The sequence below is a fragment of the Amyelois transitella genome, chromosome 11, assembly GCF_032362555.1.
Source record: "Amyelois transitella isolate CPQ chromosome 11, ilAmyTran1.1, whole genome shotgun sequence".
Lineage (NCBI taxonomy): Eukaryota > Metazoa > Arthropoda > Insecta > Lepidoptera > Pyralidae > Amyelois > Amyelois transitella.
The window spans coordinates 8431642-8453646 of record NC_083514.1 but is presented as its reverse complement, the minus strand read 5'-3'; the positions used below and the strand labels follow the sequence as shown (position 1 = coordinate 8453646).

Genomic DNA, 22005 nt, shown 5'->3' with positions numbered 1-22005 from the left:
TACGTACTTCATTACTCTTATGCCTCTCTCATACATATATAGATATATTTTGTAGGTGAAGTTTTGAAGCGGAAAGTCTTGCGCTGTTTATACATACATATGGTCACGTCTATATCCCTTGCAGGATAGTCAGAGGCTAAAGGTCTTAAGATCGAATCGGTAAGGTGGTCGGTTAAAAGCATGATAAGAAAATTAATGATGGAATTGAGATCCAAATAGTGACAAGTTGCTAGCCCATCACCTAAAAAAAGGATCGCAATTTTATGAGCCTATCCCTTAGTCGCCTTTTACGACATCCATGGGAAAGAGATGGAGTGGTCCTATCCCTTTTTTGTATTGGTGCCAGGAACCACACGGCACGTATAAGATAACTAATGCAATATGAAAATTGGCTGCAGCAAGAGGCCTGCCATCTGGTAGTTAATTAAAAGCATCTCGGTGCCGAAACTAAACATAGCGTTGAATTAGTATTGAAATTCCAGAATTCCACTCATTATATTGTATTATTCCACTATTATATCATAGCCTTAAAGTTGTGTAATAATATTTGGTTTAGCAATCTGTTTTTTATTAAACAATCATTTTACTCAGTATAAATTGACTTATCAATCGATTATTGTAACTTTACAACCTAGTTGATGCTAGTTACATACATACATAGCTACATATACCCATGTCTATTTCCATTGCGGGATAGACAGACCCTTGAGTCTTGAAAAGACTGAAAGGCCACGTTCAGCTGTATGTCTGAATGATGGAATCGAGATTCAATTAGCGACAGGTTGCTCGCCCATCTCCTACAAGAGGAATCCCGAGTTTATAAGCCTATCCCTTAGTCGCCTTTTACGATATCCATTGGAATAATATGAAGTTGTTATTTTCTAAAGTACCGGAAACCACACCGCACAAAGTTACAGTTTTAGTTAGTTAAGTAGACTAATGAAAAGATTTGTACACAGGCACTACTTATTTCTTAAGAAATTCCTTTCAATTCCACATTTAGCTGTATTACCAACTATAAATGTAAAATATCTACTTATTTAATCCAAAATATTTATAGCGCAAATACATTCGTGCACTTTACCGCCACTTTCACGTGTAACTTTGTCCACGAAACAGTAATTTTTCCGAATGGCCGACGGTTTAATATTGGGGTCGCCCGCTTTGATAAACTGTATTGTGCCCTCGGCCAAATTAAAACCATAAGGTATACCACTTAGGTACCAAATTTCCTTGCAACGTGAATTATTCTAGTCCTGATTTCGCATGATATTGTTTCATTATGGCGCCACGGGTGTCTCTCCTGGCTTAGTGGACAGATTAAATACCTACTGTTTGAAAAGGCCTATCGATGTACGTATGTTTAAGGAAGATTTGAGTGAGGTTCTTAAAATCATACAGTTCTTAAATTGCGGCACTTACCCGGAGCAGTAGGCAGAGAATCTTTCCACTTACCATAGATAGACCAAAATATTTCTTTCGTATTTAATTGAAAAAAAATATTTATTTCCAACATTAATAATAATTCGCTTCATTTACATTTTTAACTATTAATATTATTATTTTATTCTTGTGCGGTGTGGTTCCCGGCACCAATAGAAAAAAGCATAGGACCAATCCATCTCCTTCCCAAAAATGTCGTAAAAGGCGTTGAGGGAGAGGCTTATAAACTCAGGATGATTCTTTTAGGCGATGGGCTAGCAACCAGTCACTATTCGAATCTCAATTCTATCATTAAGCCTAACGGTTAAACATGGCCTTTCAGTCTTTTGATGACTATGAGCTCTGTCTACCCCGCAAGCGATACAGACGTGATTATTATGTTACATGTTACATTCCAACTCTCTTCATGCAAACTCGTCTAGGGTACTCCTGACCAGAGCTTTCGCCAAAACGTTCCTGATTTAATCAAGATACGTTCTAGATTATAGGATAATGCTATATTTTTTTGGTTTAATCACACTAACAAAGTTCCAATAAATTGTAGCTAAGAATTGAGAATATTATCGAGAATGTGGTGGGGAGAGAGTGGGACAGAAAATAAGACACTATATGATCATCACTGTTCGTTGTTTGAAGTCTAACAAAATTCCAACTTAGTATATGATTTTAATCAAAGTACCCAAGAAATAATTTGGCTCCGACGACGGACAAAATGTTTTCAATTTAGACTGGCAGCGAACTAAAAATATGCGTTGGAATTTTTAAATCTCTAAAAAAGGAAACCTTGATTTTCTTCCATAATACTGCTATCGCTACGGAATATTCTAGAAATTTTTACTTTTAAGCATTTTTGTAATTGTAAACCTTTATTGGTATAACATTCTTACATACATATAATCACGTCCATATCCCTTGCGGGGCAGACAGAGCCAGAACAGTCTTGAAAATACTAATAGGCTCGTTCAGCTGTTTGGCGTACTGATAGAATTGAGATTCATATAAAATGACAGGTTGCTAGCCCGACGCCTAAAAGAAGATTCCCAAGTTCATAAGCCTATCCCTTAGTCGCCTTAGTCGATATAGATGTGATTATACTCGTATGTATGCATGTATGTATTATGACGATAATATAAAAAAAGACCCTCCAATACCAAAATGATATACAGTTGACGCTATAATTTAATTTGCTGACTCCGCGTATAATAAAATCCGATGACACCCCTTTAGCACGGCTATAAATTGAAAAAAGCCCACCCCATACAGAATTGTTCTGCTCCCTTCCAAAGGTTTCTAAAACAATTAACAGAGGGATCATAAAATTGTATGTCGTTTATAATGTAATTAAATGTGAGTATATCAGATAGATATATATAATATATAAAATGTTCTTCTTTTTGACAAGATTTCTTAAAATCTTCACTATCATACAACCACTATCAACCAACCAAATACATTCAGATAATACGTCTTTTTCCCTTACGGAGAAGATCGAGTCAACAGAACAGTCTCGAAAAGTTTAAGGCCAAGTTCAGTTGAATATCTTAAATGATGGAATCTTAAGAAAATGACAAATTGCCAGCATCTGAACACACGTTCATTAACTTTACCCTTATAACATACAATTACATACTTACATATAATCAGGTCTATATCCCTTCCGGATAAACAGAGCCAACAGTCTTCAAAAGACTGATAGGCCACGTTCAGCTGTTTGGCTTAATGATAGAATTTCAACACAATGACTTACAATTCACATGTAAATAAAAATATATATCTGCTTAAATCATTATCACATCTTAATCCAAAGAGATACAGCCTTCGGTGTAAATAATGAAACTAGTCAAATAAGAAAAGGACCTTTTCAAATTCCCGAAATTCGTAATCTGAAACATCAAAGCTTCCCTAGAGGAAAAAATACGGGAAATATGATTTCAATTTTCATTTTGAAAAATTCATATGGTACCCTGTAACACTCAATAATATTGGAAATGTGTAACTTATGATTGATTGGGCGTTACATCATCTGAATATAAGATAATGGCATAAAAATACATTGTACATCCGCAGCTATATTAGATATATTAATTCACATAATGTTTCACGGAAAATGGAGATGTATTTCTATATTTTTTTAGGTTATTAACATTATGTTTGATTATTTGTTCGTTCGTCTTGTTTTCACGGATATTCTTCTACACACGTCGCCTTGATGGGTCTATGGAAAGTGTCTCAGGTATCTTCTGAGCCTAAATACATATATATTTTTAATTAACGTAGTAGTTCTTGAGTTTATTTTTGATAAACATTTTCTCTTGAAAATGTTAGTAAGTTGTTTATTGATACTAAAATCAACAAGAAAAATATATTAATAATATATAGTAAGTATAATGTTACTTTCACATAGACAAACAATTGCTTCTTGGTGTTACATCGCCTAGGACGCCATTTTGTAAAGCGATGCGAAGGAACAAGTAGAAAAACGTTTCGGAAATTAGATCCCAATGATGAAGATGCACCCTAGAACACGCCAAGAAAGAGAGAGACAATAATCACTTTGTAGGTCCAATTCCGAGATTTGGTACTTCAAAAAGTCCCATTAATAACTTCAGAGGGCCCCATAGACCCTAATGAGTCCCACCCCGTCCTCTTTTTCTGGAATTGAAACCGTTCCGATAAACCATTTGTATTCAAACACCCGACCGGCCGGCCGCATTTTAATTTACTTACTCGAATTAAAATTGCGCGTGATTCGAATTCTATGGAGTTTTACGGCGATACTTTATTTTTATCGTTGATTGAAGACGGTGTTACTGTTTTGTAACCACTCGATTCGATTGTTTTAACGTTTTAGATATTGGACCATATTTTTTGGTGCCTATTAGGATGAAGTGCTTTTTCTATTTTTGTTTAATGATTTTTTCATTGATTAGTTGTCAAATTTACAATTCTATAATCAAATTTGTAAAACAAATAATGTATTTGGAAATGCTGAATGTAATGTCATAATAAAAGGTCCTTCTTAGGAGAGTAACAATCGGGTCAACAATATGATAAAAAGTTAACAATATTTAGTAATTTAGGTTAAATATTACAATCATAACTATTTTCTCTAGATAATACATTCTAATAGAGAATATGCTACCGGAATTAGAAGCACGAGCGATAGAAGGCGCCTGCTTGCCTTCAATTACTATGCAACGTCCACCGTGCTAATGAAATCACCACAACAAAGCATCGCCAGATTATTGTGCTAATATAAACATCGAGCCACGATAACACCGCCATGGTGAATATTAAACGTTTTATGAAAAAAAAAGGATTCCTTTTTGAGATCCACATTTAAATAAGTTTTCCAGTTTGTAAATTGTCTGCTGCCAGTGATTTTAATTAATTTTCTTTTTTCTGGGTGCCATGGTGAATTTCAATTTTTCTATTTGTGAGATAAAATTATGAATTCCGAATTTAAATTTTTTTTTCTGTTGTATATATAGACTAAATGCAAGCATTTGCTATAGGCTGACCCTCCGTTCCGAAATCTACATATGTTCGTATAGGCTGAGATCTACTATTCTTTTTTCGTAATTTCTACATGAAACAATGCTTGAACATTTTGTAATCATAGGTGGTTTTCACTTTTCTCCCAAATTCGTCTTTTGTACGGAAAACAATTATTTGTATCTTACTCAAAATTCACTGGAACCTAACATTAAAATCTATTTCAGCGTTATGATTAAATATTTCATACAGTACTTACACAAACCAACATCAGTTGAAAAGGAATTCCCGAATCGGTAATTACCGGTATCCCCATCCAAGATCAAGATGATGAAGGATGATTTATGGCCGCCTCACATTTTTCGCGCCATAATTAGATTGCTCTGCAAACAGGCATCAGGTGGCTTCACGTAATGTACTGAAGGGATGGGTACAGAATTTGTATGCTGTAATAAGGAGCTGTATCTTGTGCGATAATAACGCGTATTTTTCATACACGCGGCAAAGGAAATGTGACTTTGGAGAAGTGGTCTGTAATTTGTAGAAAAATTTCAAAAATATGATAGAGACTAGTTTAGTTTACGAACACGATAAGACTAGGGTGCGTATTTAGCAGGTTTTAGATTTTTCTTATAGCCGATGGGTTAGCAACCTTTCACTATTTAAATCTCAATTCTATCATTAAACCTAACAGCTGAATGTGGCCTGTCAAACACCACACCTGTCTTTCATGACTGCTGGCTCTGTCTACCCTGCAAAGGATATAGACGTGTTCATATGAATGAATAGATACAATATTTGCTACCATCAATACAATTCACTAAACAAAGAAACTAATACTATATCAATTAATTACTTCTTGACATAAAAAATACTATGTTTTATTGACCATTTATACGGGCCCTAAATAGTTTAATATTTATAAATAAGATAGCAAAACTTAAAAAAAGAATGTGAATTTTAAGAACAGCATTGGACAGCCCATTTCAAAACCACAGATAACACAGAAATAGTAAAAAAAAAATACCGCCAAAATAAAATATAAAACGGGTTACTACGGCACTTACAAAAGGACGAAAAAAGCCCTTAGGCTAATAGAGTATGGCTTTGTTAATATTTAAATACGGTTGGCCTCTGAATTTTTAATGCTAGTAAACCACTCCACGTCTTTCGGTTCTGAAATTGTGACGAGGCATATTACTTGGGACTTTGAGAAGGTGCGTTGACGGGTTTAAATTTTACCCAACTGTACTCAAAAAGGGGTATTTTGTTTTAAGATTTAAAACCTCTTCAAAAATCTGTTCACCGTAGAACTGAATCTGTGTGACTAATATTTGATTTAAAAAAATATTGATCCCAATATTTCAAACTCAAATTTTTGGCTTCTTTTTTCCATAATATTTTGATCTCTCATATAGACTTTTTGGCAACATCTTTAAGTCGGTGACATCATTGATTGTTAATTAAAATTAAGTCATATTTATGATTTTGGATATAAAATAAATAACCTAGAACTAACATAAACAAGGTAACATACATATATTCATAAGAAAAACTACATTACACGTATATAGTATAAAATAGAATACGTCTAAAGTAAAAGTCATATTGTTTTCAAGCAGCTCTGATACTCGACTGCGTATTTTCCGGTGCCACCAACTTTGACACCTTATTGCTTCTCATGCAATATGCATGGTAATACCCCCACAGACAGGCTCATCCCTTCTCACACCCCGGTAATTGGTGAAAATCAACCCCCATTCGCCCTTCCCGTGATAACTCGCAGAAAAAATAACAAAAGCCAGCCAAAACGTATTGAACTTCAATCCCAAAGACGAGCCTTCGCGAATGGGTCTTCACAATTTGGCCGTATTTTTATATAAGGTGATGTCTACCTACGTTTTAAACAACACGAAGTTGAAAAGGGCAATTTTTCTTATTATTTTATTTCGATTACGACGTAATAATTTATCGATATTAGTGTGAGAAATTATGACGAAATTCCTTAAGGTTCTTGCAGATTCTGTATTGTACGATTTGTTACTTAGCGTTTAAGTTTTCTATAAGAGGAACTTTTTTATAATAGATTTCAGTGCGCTAGACCTCAATCTGCCTGGTGGTAGACAAGATAAGGCCTTAGGTGATGCGCGCAGCTCAAATAGTGCTTATTCACTCATGGCTTGAAAATCCCTAAGTTGTATGTATCGCGGAAGAGAAACTATTTTTACAAATTCCCACGAGAGCGAAATGCTACTTAGAAATTTATTTATTTTATAATTTATTTATAAAATGGAGCAAGCAAATATTAAAGTACTATAATACTTAGTAAAATATTGCTCTTTTGCCCGCAACTTCTAAAGCTATGTTGAAAACCGAGTTGCCGCAAAAGCACTACACAAATAGAGAATTTTGAACACATTCCGAAGTAATATTGTTTATGGTAAGCAGAAAATCTTGTCACGGGTGTACTGCGCCCATATACATAGGATACAGTTAGGATATGAGCTCAAATATACGTACAAACATATGTACATACGGACAAATAGGTTGGCCAACTTCAAAATGAGATCAAAGTTTTTTGCGCAATGTGAACTGCATTTATGAAATAATGGTATAATAAAAATAGATTTGCTATGTTTGTCTGCAGTTTTTGAAGTAGGTACTTAAAAATGTAAAAAATACTTAAACATCTTTTGGTGAAAAATTGATAAGTAACGGTAATATGCAAAAGTCATTCACCATATAACCACTCAATACATTATGATTTGTTTGTTATAAATTAATTTGTTAAATAATACTCACATTTAAACAATTGCTCAACATTCTAAGTGACAGTGTGTCAGCGCGTCATAACTCCAAAAGCTTGAATATGGTCGTCGACACATACGTAACTTCATATTTTTATTGTCCTCACACTGTTCCTCCGCATAGTGCCACCAGATCTTCGCATAACCTCATTTCGCGTTAAGTTTTTACAACTTTTCTTACCACAACTTTGTCATTTACCGCGTTATACTTTTACTACCTCTACTATCGTACATGTTATTTCGTCAGTTCGTTTATTATTCTTATTCTTGCAGAGTTGTATATCCTGATGTTTATTGTAACAAGTGATGTTAGAAATAGTTCCGTAGTATTAAGTATTTTTTAAGACTTCTATGTTTAAGTTTAGTAACTCTAATGTAAAGGCATATTTATTCGGTGTTTATCTATAAAATGTTATTTGTTTGATGTCTTGTTTCATAGAGATTCACCTTGTTCTTACTTCTGGTATAAGAGCGTTCGACCCACGTTTAATTTCTATTTTCCTGATGGGGAAGTAAAGGTACCGGATTAACAAAAATTTTAAGATTTCTATCACAGTAATAGGTTTTACAGTTAGCTACCTGCATATCACCAAATATGGCTTACGATCTTTCTAGATTGCGTGAATGCATAAAGGTCATTTTGTTTTATACTGCCAATGCAGCAATTTTGACGGCTTCTGTGGCGCAGCGGTAATACACTTGTCTGTGACACCGGAGTTCCCGGGTTCGAAACCCGGCCAAGGCATGATGAGAAAAGAACTTTTTCTGATTAGCCTGGGTCTTGGTATCTTTATAAGTATCTATTATAAAATATAGTATCTATGAGTTAGTATCTCGTAACACTAGTCTCGAACTTACTTCGAGGCTAACTCAATCTGTGTAATTTGTCCCGTATATATATTTATATTTATTTATTTATGCAATTTAATATAGGGAAATAACCGCCACAGTCCATAATACTAAGCCACATCGAGGTTGCACTACTATACCTATCATAAAATATTTTAAGACGCGTCTCAAAGTGCACTCAAGTTAATGCACCACAAATACGCTTATCTCTCCAATATGTAAAGTATGTGATGGCACTTCCATGATATGATTGCACATTCATGTATTATACACTTTCTTTGATAAGATAATAGTATCGTGGTCGAGTAGTTAACGTACCAGATTCAAAAGCGTGACGATTTTAAGGTACATAGGTTCCTACCTAGCACCCTACCATAATACGTCTTACCTAAGTTACGCGCATTATTTTGAATTCTTTCTTCTCTTCGGGTGAGGAAACTTTTTCAGATAACTGTTTCTGTGACCATGATCTGAAAGGTTCCCTGCAAGTAGAATAATTGATTCTCTCTTGGATAGATATGTAACATTTTCGTCTTCATCGTCCAGATAGAATTAAAATTCCCGTTCCAATATTGAATAAATAAAAAGATAGCATAGACCAGATGGGTGACGCTTTGTATAAAAATACTTATACCTTGGGCCATAGTCTAGAGAAATGAACAATTGATCTATTTTTAGAAAATTGAGATCTTATGACCCCATCGGCCTAATGGTAAGTTTAAAATGGTACATGCAAGTTCAAAGATGCATTTTCACTCCAGACTTGAACTTTTCCAAACCAATAACATCTGGGTCTAAATGGGACCACTAAAGTTGTAAAAGAGACTATTTGATAATATCATTTTGACGATTGTGGAGTTATTAAGTCATTAACGAGAACACAAACTCAACTCCAGATTTCATTGTTTAATGTGGCACTAAATCCAATGTTTATTACTATCGCACCTATAACATAGTGATGACAGCTTCATTTAACCACTGATACAATGAAATTGATACAATTATTTTCATTAGCTCGGACAAGTACATATTTGACATTGTTACATGATCGCACTAAGTCGTAATATATGGAATGTTTTATTCATATTATTTTTTCATTATCAGGTAAATAAATATAGTCTCGTCTAGTCAATAGTGCGTGGTAGACAGAGCCAATATTCTTAAAAAGGCTACGTTCAGCTGTATGGCTTTCTGATAGAACTGAGATTCAAATAGTGAAAGGTTGTTTGCCCATCGCCTACAAGAAGAATCTCAAGTTTATAAGCCTTAGTCGCCTTTTACGACATCCACGGATAAGATTGTAGTGGTCCTATTCCAAATTACCGGGAACCACACGGTATGAGTATAGTCCAAATTTTATGTAAATAACTTTTTAGCCCAACAATAGCTGCTCTGTTATGTATGCTAAATAACTTTTTGAACTATGCTTTTCACTAAAAGTAATTTCTTTACAGTTGTTGGGGCATTTCTCAGAGTTTTCAATTTAAATACAGCTATAAATTTATGGTATGGCTGACCTACTTAAGGTACAACAAGAACTATGTAAATCTGACTTTTGTAATTCTGTACTTTCACCAAACTGTTCTGAGAAGGCTTTGAAAGAGGTTAACGATTCAACTAATGCAGTGAGACTAGGTTTACAATCAACAAAGATAACTGACTATTTATTCCAATTGTGACTCGATTAGAAAATGAAATAATATTAGTGAAAAGATGTTCAAAAGATCGATGAAGAACATCCGGCTGAACCTTTCATTCTAGTGACCAATTAAAAATAAACATATTTTTAATTGGTTTAAATGTTTTTTTTATCTTGCTCAGCGCCAACGCCAATCTCCTGTTTGGTTTCCTATCACCCAAAGATTGACTGGAAGAGATTGCATTAGCGATAAGTCCGCCTTTGTACTATCTCTATCTGTGTTGTATGTTTTACTCTTATGGTGCAATAAAGAGTTTTATCTATCTATCTATATTAAACAGCATTTTACGAGTACCGCTGAAATAATCTCAGATATAAGTTATAAAAGTGTTAAAAGCGCGGAGAACAAACTTCTAAAGCCATAGATTACACTGATCTTAGAATTTCTCCGCTTCGAGACTGTTGCAGACTCGTATACGAACTTCTTAAGTCACGTTGGCTATAAAAAAAAAACGCTGAAAATATTAGGATTTATGTTCAGTTTTATTTTATGACAGTGGCGCAGTGGTTAATGTACCTGCTACAGTAGAACAGAGTTCTTAGGTTCTCACGCACAATTTTTCGTTGTTTTGTCCCTTGCGGGATAGACAGAGCCGATAGTCGCATTACTCAAAAACCACCGTTAGCTTTATGACGGAACTGAGTTTGAGAAATGGTGACAGCATGTTCAAGCCTTGTGACTATTGGCTCTGTCTAACCTGTAACGAATAAAGACGAGGACAAAAAATAGAGTGAAGAAACGGCTTGAAAACCACGTTATCAGCCGACAAAACAACGCAGCGTGAGCTTAATAATGCACAGAACTCTCACATTTATTTACCCCGCGTATTCCAACCGAATCCGTGTGAAATATTAATGAGATCCATACTCAATACCCTGACTCCACAGCGATAAATAAACATTTAAACCGTTCGCATCATTACAGGAAATTGACTGAGCATCGTTCCTGCTTAATGGTCCCCGTGGAAGCTCTATTAGTTTCATAGCTCTAGATTTATAGCTCAATCTCTCATCTCATGTTTGAAACATGGATTTTTATAGTCTTCATAGAAACTGGCAACATTGTACGTAGTTTATGGTGAAATATATGGAGCTATTTTGTATAGACGCGTCAAGAGCGTGATTGGCTATGATATTTTCTTGTTCGTAAATTTATATATGTTTATAGATAAACTCTTTTAAGTGTATTATTGTTTATTTTTGTCTGGTAAAAACCAGAAGTCGATAAAAATAACAAGCTTTTTAGCTTGCGTGTGAATAAAAGGGTCAGGTTCAAGTCCTGATCAGGTTAAGTTATAAGATGGAAATTATCTTTTTATAATTACCAAAATGGACTTTCTAAGAAGCAAGCATTATTTAAGGTGGGTAATTATAAAAGGTTGTTGTAAAAGACACAAACCTTTATAACATACTTACGCCTTTACCTCCGAGAAGTAGGCAGAGACTTCATTTTCCCGTTGCTACGATCCCTTCATACTTATTTCACAAACTCGTCGGTTTATGGTAAGCAGCCTTCCTTCAAGGACATCCCCTATTTGATCAAGATATGTACCTCTGGTTATTTTTTTTTTTTTGTAATTTTACCTTATACTAAGCTCTAGAAAGTGATAAAGGCCCACATAATCGAAAATCAGTAAACAACAGAACACATAATGTTAAGGGGAGTTCATATTAATGCGAGCTATTAGGCTCGGAACGCACGATAAATTCCCAAGGGCGATAGGAAAGCGATTTGTTCCGCGCGCGTCACTGAAATATCGCACGCGCGAGAACTGTGTGATATCGCCTTTATTTACGACTAGGCTACAAACTTGTATCACGTGATTTGTTATAAAAATTAAATTGGATTAAAACTCATTATTCTAGAACAAATACATTCAAACTTACATTTAAATTAACTTACATGAAAATTATACTTTGATTAACCAAATAAACGGAATATTCCTAAAACAAAATCCATTATTTTCTCATATTTACATCGTTCTTTGTCCATGTCCGAAGTGTCTTTAGCGTTATGTCGTTGGGTCGTCATTCCCTTAATTACTTGAAACCTATTGCATTTACACAAGTCATATCTATAAGTACCCAATTTGTTAGTACTAAAATAAAGGTACAACAAATCTTGATAAGTCTTTACTCAAATTGCAAAAGTAATTAATTATGAGATCAGTTATTAAATTAATTATCTTCTTATTACAATAAAATAATTTACAAATGACTTTTTCAATAAAAACGTATCAAGATTATTTACTTTAATTTTAATACCTAAAGAAATGGACTGTGCCTGTTTTTTCTTCGCTTCTTTTTTTTAACATAGCGACACTTCTTGATAACCCTCAGTACGGCCGGCATAACACGATTACTCGCCATCATACACCGAAGTAGGCCATAAGGATTGTAACTCCTTTGCAAGGTTTTTTTTTTACGCCAACTGCTTTGAGGCGACCACTCTTTGTTGTGTGCCTTTGTTCTTCTGTTGTTTATTTTTAACCTTTTTGTCTTACAACAGCCATTCATTAGTGACAATCTGGTTGTCGGCGATGTTGTGCATAAATAACAAGACAGATTCAAAGATTTAAATTTAGAATTTTAGAACAAATTTTGGATTCAATCGGGGGAATCTTAATTTTATGAAGAAATTTTACGAACATTTATTTTGACAGTAATACAAGATCTACTTCAAAACTTGTTATACAAAACACGTTGGGCAAGCAACATGCTACTATCTCTGCTGTCCCTGGCACTAACGTGGCTTCGAGTCTTTTCAGATTAATGACTATGTCTATCCCGTAAAACACATAGATCTTACTTATATGACACTTCCGAATACGCCTCTTTCCAGAAGGGTTACATCAAGGTTCATCAGACAAGATAAACCGATATCAAAACAGCACATAAAAACAAAATTCACGCAAACATTTATACGGCAAACAGCTAGTAAATATCTCAATACATATGGAAATAAAAGGGAGTGCACACATTATCCACTTTATCGAAAACTTTTATACAATGGAACTTCACAATATGAATAATGGCCTAACCGTATACTCTAGACAGAGCTGAGATATAAATCTTTCAATAATCGATGTTGCTTCAATGTTTATTTATTGCATCGATACCGGAATATCGAAAACTCGAGTTTTTTTCTCAATAATAACAATGGGTGATTTATTTGCGGTAAATATCTTGCCGTGGACCGTTAGGGCGAGTACGCACTATCCGATTCCAAACCGTGAAAACACAGTCCTGAGTGACCTCAGAACTATTTGCAGACGGGTGAAGCACTAGATTTGGTTTCCGTCGTCCAATTTCCCTTCTTCCTTATTTTATGTTAGCATTAATCCACGCAGTGACGCGCATGACAATCATTCAATCCAAAATTAAAATTTTATTTTAATGGCAACATTATTCTCTCTCCGTCAATAAGTAACCTTTCGCATCATGTGACTGTTACATAATTTTTTTTTTTAATTTTTTTCTTATCCGAGTTTTTTACGGATTCGAGTCGGATTCCGATCGGACAGTGCGAGACCGGTCTTACGGGTGCGGTAAATATTCTATTAAACGCCGCTCCGAGAATATATGGAGAAAACCTTTGCCCTTTAATACCTGTGATTTTTATTTGCTACATTTTTCGCATGATGTGGGTGAAACAAAAAGGCGATATATTTTTCTTACGATTTTTGTACACAAACTTTGATCGTAAACAGCTATTGTGTAGTGTAGCAAGATGAAAAAATACTCTAGTTTTTTAATTAGACATTTGCCAGTACAATCATTTGCTTTACTGTTATCTACGGATAGATAACAGTAATTCTACTGATAAGTTTTGCTACCTTGTTATAAATTGAAACTGAAAATTTCATGAATATTTAATTTATACACTCAACCAATAACATTTAAAAAGGAACAAAGTTATAAAACACTATAGCCATACTTTGTTACATTTCTTATATTTGAATTTCAATTTTGGAACCCTATGAGTAGGAAACGGTTACCGTAAAATAAAAATATGGAACGTCAAATACAGTTTAAAATACAAAATGGCCGGCAATATTTCCTAAGATCGCGTGTTTGCTTGCAAATAGCCGACGTTTCTAGCGCTTTGAAGGTGTGAGTGGGCTCGCCCTTAGAACAAATATCTTGTGCAGAACGCGAACACTCTTCTTCTGTAATGGAACTTCAATTTTAAAGCTGTTTAGATTAAAAAATAATTTCAATTGGAATCTTATTAAAATAGTGTATGTGAAAGGATTTAATTAGCTCTATAATAAATCAAAAATAATATTTATCATTATTTATATCTTAAATTACTAAATACCTATGTGTGCACTAAATACATAACAGTAAAGTTGCCTAAGCATAAAAATACCTAAACGTTCAAAAATAAGACAATTCAAAATTCAGGCCATCAAAAATTATTGAGTAAGTCCGTTTTTGTTTAAAATACTTAGGATTGCAACATAATTCACAATAGTTATTACACACTCTATCAAATGCAAACATATACTTTCTCTGCGGGCTCAGCATATGATGTAAGGCCGGGCGAAGTCATTTTTCTGTTTCAAAGAGGTCAACAAACATATACTTAACTAGGAGTTCGTGTTGGCTGATTTTGACTTGCAATATGGCGGCTATATAGTCTTGTATGCAAGATAGTTATTCAAACTCAAGGCATCAAGACTGTATAGATAAATGTAGTAATAGTGTCTTGATATAATTTGACTCACCCAATCCAGGATCCTTGATCAAAGGCATACCCTGGGCTCCTCTCCAGAATGTTGAAGATGCAACCGGAACTAAAGCCAGGAGGAAGAAGTGTCTTGATATAATTTCAGTGGCAATTATTTTATTTTACACTACTATTTCATGCATTTTTTGAAGCTCAATTGTGGATGTATATGTATGTGTATGCGAAGAAAATAAAACTTCAAAAAAAAAACTAAAATAAGACGAATGAATATGCCTTTGAAACATCATGTCCAAATTTATTGTGAAACAGTTTAATTTAATTATTGTGAAAAAACAGTTGTATATATAGACTAAGCATACGCAATAAGTAATCATTATGATAATGTCGATTTGACATGTTTAATTGTTCTGTACTATTTACATTTAGTTATTATTTTAAAACGTTTTGTGAACAATTGAAATGAAGTATGATTATTTAATAATGATACAATATTTTTTAAATTAAATGAGTAAGAACTTATAACTAGCTATAAAATTCAAATTTTCATTATTGATATTGTATTTTATTATGGAAACAACTCACGTAGTTTCACAAATGGCATTAGAGTCAAACATAGCATACAGAATGTTGAAAAAAGTGAAAATTTGAATAAAATGAGTTTAAGTTTACATAATAAAATGAAACCACTCGTTAACCTAAAAAATATAAAAAAAGAATTGCAAAAATACGACAACCGCTCAGTTTAAACTAATTCTTTTAGACGACGAAATACAAGAAGAAATCGAGCTGACAACTATAGAAGTGACTACCGTGCGACCGCCCCCTGTTATACCGCTAGTCAACGATTCTGGATATATCTATATACGTTATTTAACACGTAAGTATTTTATAATACTCTTCTGTTGCAGATGGCGTTGGCGGAGACCGGTTTGAATTAAGAATGTTGGTTTTTTACTTGCCAGCATTGATAATTTGGAGCGTAGCAAGAGTGTGCTGAATCTATTGTTTAAATTCAGACTAGCGTGTTTAATTTTGGAACAAAGAAATGTTAAAAACAATATGAGGTGGATAATTCGATGTTTAAAAAAATCATAAAAATGTTCATTTTAGCAAAAACACATGTCAATTTCTTTGGAAATACATACGGACTATATTTATCATATGGGACATTGCGTCCAAACCGGTTCTAGCTAGTTATATCCAGATTATTGACATATTCTATCCGGATATATCCAGCAGCGTGTGCACATTTCAATTAAGCCTATTTTGACGTAATAAAACGCGTCCCAAGAATAAAATTAAATTTGTTGATATCAAAAATTGGTTATTCGCCGTATCGGCAAAATTAGTTTATTTTATTCGTAGCCTGCAAATTGTGTTCGAAAATTTGCAACGTTCAGGAATTTCGATCGGCGGAATTCAATGAAATCGGAACAAAATGTTTAACTCGGCAAAATTCACTTTATAGATATTTTACACGGGGGTAATGATTTACACACCACAGGTATTCTAAGTAATATTTATGAAACAGAACAAACTTAACATAAATAAAGTCTTTTTTATAAAATAATCACGCTATCCACTACAGTTTTTCTTGGTTTGCATATGCGCAATTCAACTTCTTTATGCCATTTTTTTTATGTTGAAATCGTTACAAATTGTATCTTGTTATACGTATACGTACAGTCGGTAGCGAATATAACTAACTCGACTTATAAATGCGAAAGTAACTCTGTTTTTCTGTTATATTTTCACGTCGAAACCGGTTCGGTTCAGTAACCGATTTTGATTAAATTTGGTACAGGACTTGATCCTGAGGACTTAGACTTTTATTGGAAAAAAAAAACCAACCACGCGGATGAAGTCGCGGGCTAAAGCTGCTTTAATATATTGTAAGTCACACATAATACACACACACACACACACACACACATGAACACATTACAGCAAATATTACATTCAGTCATCCATAAATGTGCCATTATGCTTTGCTGAATGGTACTCAGCAGTTAATTGATAGCAATATTCGACGTTCCAATTCACCGTTGCATCGCGTCCGGTGTCTGTCACATTTTGATTTCTGCTCGATAGTAACGTTCCGTTTTACCCATTACACTGTTGAATGTTTTTTATGCGTAAAACAATATTTATTAATAAAAAATCTATTCACAATTTTTTTAACCTACCGGCTGAGAGAAAAGCTAATGCCTAAAATTCCTACATCCGTTTTTAGCTTCAGTTCCAGGTATAATATCTAGATAAGACTTGTGTTACGAGTCTAGCTCGAGGTGAGGATATGGAACGGCTAAATCTGCCCCATAATTCCTAATGGAATCTCCGAATGTGTTGCGTTTTGCTGGAAATTTCTAGAAATTCAGCAGTGAGATATGTGGAACCCAGTGGCACTGGTGGTGGTAATAGCAAGTCTGGCTTTTAGCATGACATATTTTTGCGCGATTGCTCGAAATTACTGTGTTTATGCTTTCAGTTCGTGTGTATTATGTTTAGTAGCTTTTGTCCGCGCTTTTGTTAGTGTCTAATTTAAAAATATTCGCTGCTAAATCTTTAATCGTGAATAATTTCCATTCAAATATTTATAACCATTCCCCCCCCCCTATTTTTTTGAAATAAAAAGTTCTTCCTCAAGATATAATTGATAGATTTTCAAATCCATTAAATACCTATCTGTAATGTATACATGAACATGAGCATAATTCAGTTCATAAGGTATTATTTTCTTCGTTAATAACAATTAATTCTAAAAACAATAGGAATAGTAGAAGAAGAAAGAAGGTATAAAGATTATTAAAATATATAGTATTCACAACACTTTCTATACCCACCTCATAGATAACGAAATCTAGTTAATGTAAATGTAAGTCCTCTAAATAACATACACGTTCCTGTATTCGTTGAATGACTATGTAAATAAGTTCGACTGTCCGTTGCCTTAGTATGCTGCTCGGGATACGAGTCCCGAATTCAGTTCCAAGTAATCCTCTAGGGAAATATATGGCTTGACAGTAACTATGAATTAAATCATAAGTATTTCAGGACTAACTTTGTTTTAGAAACATATGTTATAAAAAATCTTATTTATAAGAGGCGCAATAGTCAGGTAATAAACATTAATAATGCCTTTTTCCCGGAGAATAAGAATTCTTATTTTTCATCCATATTCTTCTGCATACAATCTCGTCTGTTTAGGGGTACACTTGACCTGAGTTTTTACCTAAAATATTATCTTCGTCATATTTAAGACAAATCTTTAGATACAGTCGGCTGCCGAAATAGTCTATTTTTTAATTACATTAACGCGCTCACTCACCGACTTAACATTTTTATTTTCACGAATTCCAGAACTATCCGCCGGTCTCTAAAAACGCGAAGTCGTATCGCGGTTTCAAATTTAAGCCTCCCAATGTAATCCGACCTAGATGGAACCGAAAAAAGTCAAAGCAAGTCTTTCCAATTTGGCGGTTTAATTTTAGAACGGGCGTCTAGGCGCCGCGTAATTTAATTCTGGCTGGTTAACGCGAATGGGCCGAATGAAAAATGGCCGCGCATATTCGAATGCATGCCGACGTTCTTAAAAAAAAACTAGTACCTTCGCTTACCAAACCGAGGTAAAAAAAATAATATTTTTTTTTTCAAAACCCCAACATAATTTTTGTTATATTACGAAATCCATGGTAAAGAGATGGAGTGATCCTTTTTTTTTATATTGGTGCCGGGAACCACACTGCACTTATATTAAAATAAATCTTTAATTCGTCTTTTACGACTTTTGGCTCTGTCTACCCCGCAAAGGAAATAGTCGTGATCATATTATGTATATGTTAATTCGTTCACGAGCTACATAGAAACAAACAAGCACACATTCGACACAGACAGAAACGTCGTTATAATAACACCCCGTCGTTATATCGTCGGATGTTTAACAAAAAAACCTAGTACGCTTACTAATCCCGGGTAAACAAAACGTGACCATTCATATAGTCCTCTGAGATATAAACATATCGATCACTGATCCCTCTCGTTCGCTTGACACGCTTTAAAGCAAATATTGGACACTCGACAATCCGCATAGTTAGCGCCGGTATCAATGGCCGCCATCATTGCACCGGTTTGAAAGCGCTGAATTTAGATGGCATTTTTATTTGAGGTTATAAAACCCCCAGTTATTCCAAATCTGAATGGTCCAATTACACTGCATTCGCGCACTGTTATCGATTTCATTCGATATAGACTTCTATTTCTGGTTATAAGTACAGATAGATGATGCCTCGTCTAGGTTTTAGAACCCCAATTTTTTTATGTGAGATACATAATGGTTATAATTTATTGTAATTCTTTAACTGTGTTCAGTAAGTTAAATTCATGTGAGCAAACTACTATTATTATTTCTAGGTTTCGTTCGAAACTAAATACGGTACATCGTTCAGACCCACAAAACGATCTCATAAAATAAAATAAAAAAAAGAAACAAATTCTTATGTGTAGCGAAATCATTGTCATTTTTTTCGCTCAAATATTTCCATTTTCGAACGTGAAAATTCAAAACGAGTCGAGAATGTTTATTCCATTTTCAAAATCCGCCCTCCTGCTTCCATTCTCGGTTTCCACAGAACAATTTTAGGGTTATTCAGAAACAATGTACATCCGTCGCGGTATGAATTGGACGCTCCCATTGATTATAAGGCCTTAGTACACACAATACATTTGAAATCATGATCGATCCCGTTGAAATGACAACGACGAATAGCTGAATCTGGTAATGATCATGGAATTCTATAAAATTTGATATGTACAAATTGGTAAAAAAGCGTGGGACATAGCCTGTTTGGAAATGAGAATGAAGCTCTAAGAGAAAGTAACAGTTGTATGAAATAGTTCACAAAAATTACAATAATTACTTAAAAGTCTGAAACATCTTGTCAAGCTTATGAGAAAAAATAAATATATACGTGAAAAATTACACAGATTGAATTAGCCTTGAAGTAAGCTCGAAGCTTACGAGATACTAACTCGACGATACTATATTCAAGTTTGCTTCCACCAATGAGCGTTATTAGCGCAGTCAGCTTTTCACTCCCGGTATGTAACCACCTTTACGCCAAAGCGGATCTCGATTTTTTTTCAAATCTTTAATCTGCGACCTCTGCGGTGTCCATTTCATGAATATTTTAACTCGCATGACAGTACGTTCCGTATTCGTTTATTAATGTCGCATAGTCGATTCCGCGTGCCCCTGGGACGGCCCTCGTTCGACGTATAGAGAACTAAATGGGATTTCATTTTCTAGTCCAGAAATCAAACGATCCCCGCGGCGTTCTCCAATGTTCTTTTTGCGATGGACCCCTTCAGATACTTTGCTTCGGACCGTTTAGTCGCGATCACGTAATTGTTTTGACATTGGCTGGACCAAAACAATAATGATGTTTGGAAGATGCTACAACATGACTGCACGGGTGGCAGAGCATTGTATCATTTTTTTTAAATTTCATTATTTTTATGTCATTCAAATAATGTCAGACATTTTTAGATCCTAAATAATGCATCTTACGTGTTTCCTACGGCAGAATATTATTAACTATCTCTTCTGTGTAATCTTATAGTCTTTCTTCCCCAACACAGATAGTTTCCGATGTTCTCACATAATTGTTAAGTCTGAGTCGGTATTTTTCCCGGTGATGACGCCATTAATCTCGCTAGAGTAATGAAAATGTACGCAGTAATTTGACGGAATTCCCGCATTTCCGTGCCGGAAGTTTCCGGAGTCTTTCGGAATTAAATCCGTGTGTCTGTGGTTTATTGTGCCGTAAACTATATGTGCGTTTGTTAATTAAAAGTTGTGAACTTGTGGCTGTCTTGTGGTCGCGAACTGCGAGTAATGTATATTAGATATACATACATATATACTTGATTCCATTGTTTGAAATAAAACGCATAACCAATATTTTTTTGCTCATTTTTATTACCAAGTTTTTAGATGGCTTGTTTAAAAATGTATTTTACATTTCAATAAAAAAAAATTACTTTTAATAAGTTAATGACCAATAGTTAAATTTCACCTACGGGCAATGACAACAGATATACTATTTGTTTTATATTTAATAAAATATTTTTGAAATAATATGTCATTACCAGAAAAAAAAATTAAATTTCTCTAACATATATATAAAAAAAAATTTTTATTCATTATTATAGGATATTATTATATCGCTTAATAATTGTCGTATGGTTTAACAACTTGGTTGACGTCAAATAAATTACTTAAAAACTAAGTTTAATGCCGCTTCCAAGGCGTCAGTGCAGAAGAAGCGGTAACAAACTGCACAAACAAATTTCATGGTAATCGGTTCAGTAGTTTTTGCGTGAAAGAGTAACAAACATCCATACATCCATACAAACTGTCGCCTTTATAATAGTAGTAGGATATCATTTAAACCAGTCTTCACTCAAAAAAGGAGAGGAATTTTCTGCTTGATGCAAAACGCATAATCACGTTACCACATAGGTATAAAAGATAATGGAAATTAATAATGAATCGCTTTACATTCATGTTAATCTAATAAAAAACTTTACGTCATCTGTCCAAAATGCAAATTTGTCCCTTGGCATGTTATAAGTAATCGGCAACCGACGGTCTTCGTATGAATATGTATGACAGGCTGGGAATTTTGCCACTTTACACTATGTTAGGGTTATTACTCGACTTTATCATTTTTACCATGCACAAAAAAGGGGTGTTTATGTCTCGTGGTGCATTAATTGTTATGTATGTTACTTTTTGTTTTGATATTGATTCCCAATTTTTTCACTTATAAATGTCTCTATGTTTAAATCTATGAGCAATATTTCCTTTAAAAATATTAAATATTATTCGTTACCCTTTAAACATATCTTGTTTCTTTTTTTGCGGGCTGGTGTTGGCAGTATAATTTTTAAATTTAAAATCTGCATAAACTGAAAAATTAAAAAGTAGAAAAAAGAATTGTAAAAATTGTTAATAATTT

General features: G+C 34.1%; 1 protein-coding gene across 2 annotated transcripts in view; it reads left to right on the top strand.

Moving 5' to 3' along the window:
- The window catches only part of LOC106141380 (tyrosine-protein phosphatase Lar), a 365581-nt gene that overhangs the window by 250467 nt on the left and 93109 nt on the right, over positions 1–22005 (top strand). The window lies entirely within an intron of this gene.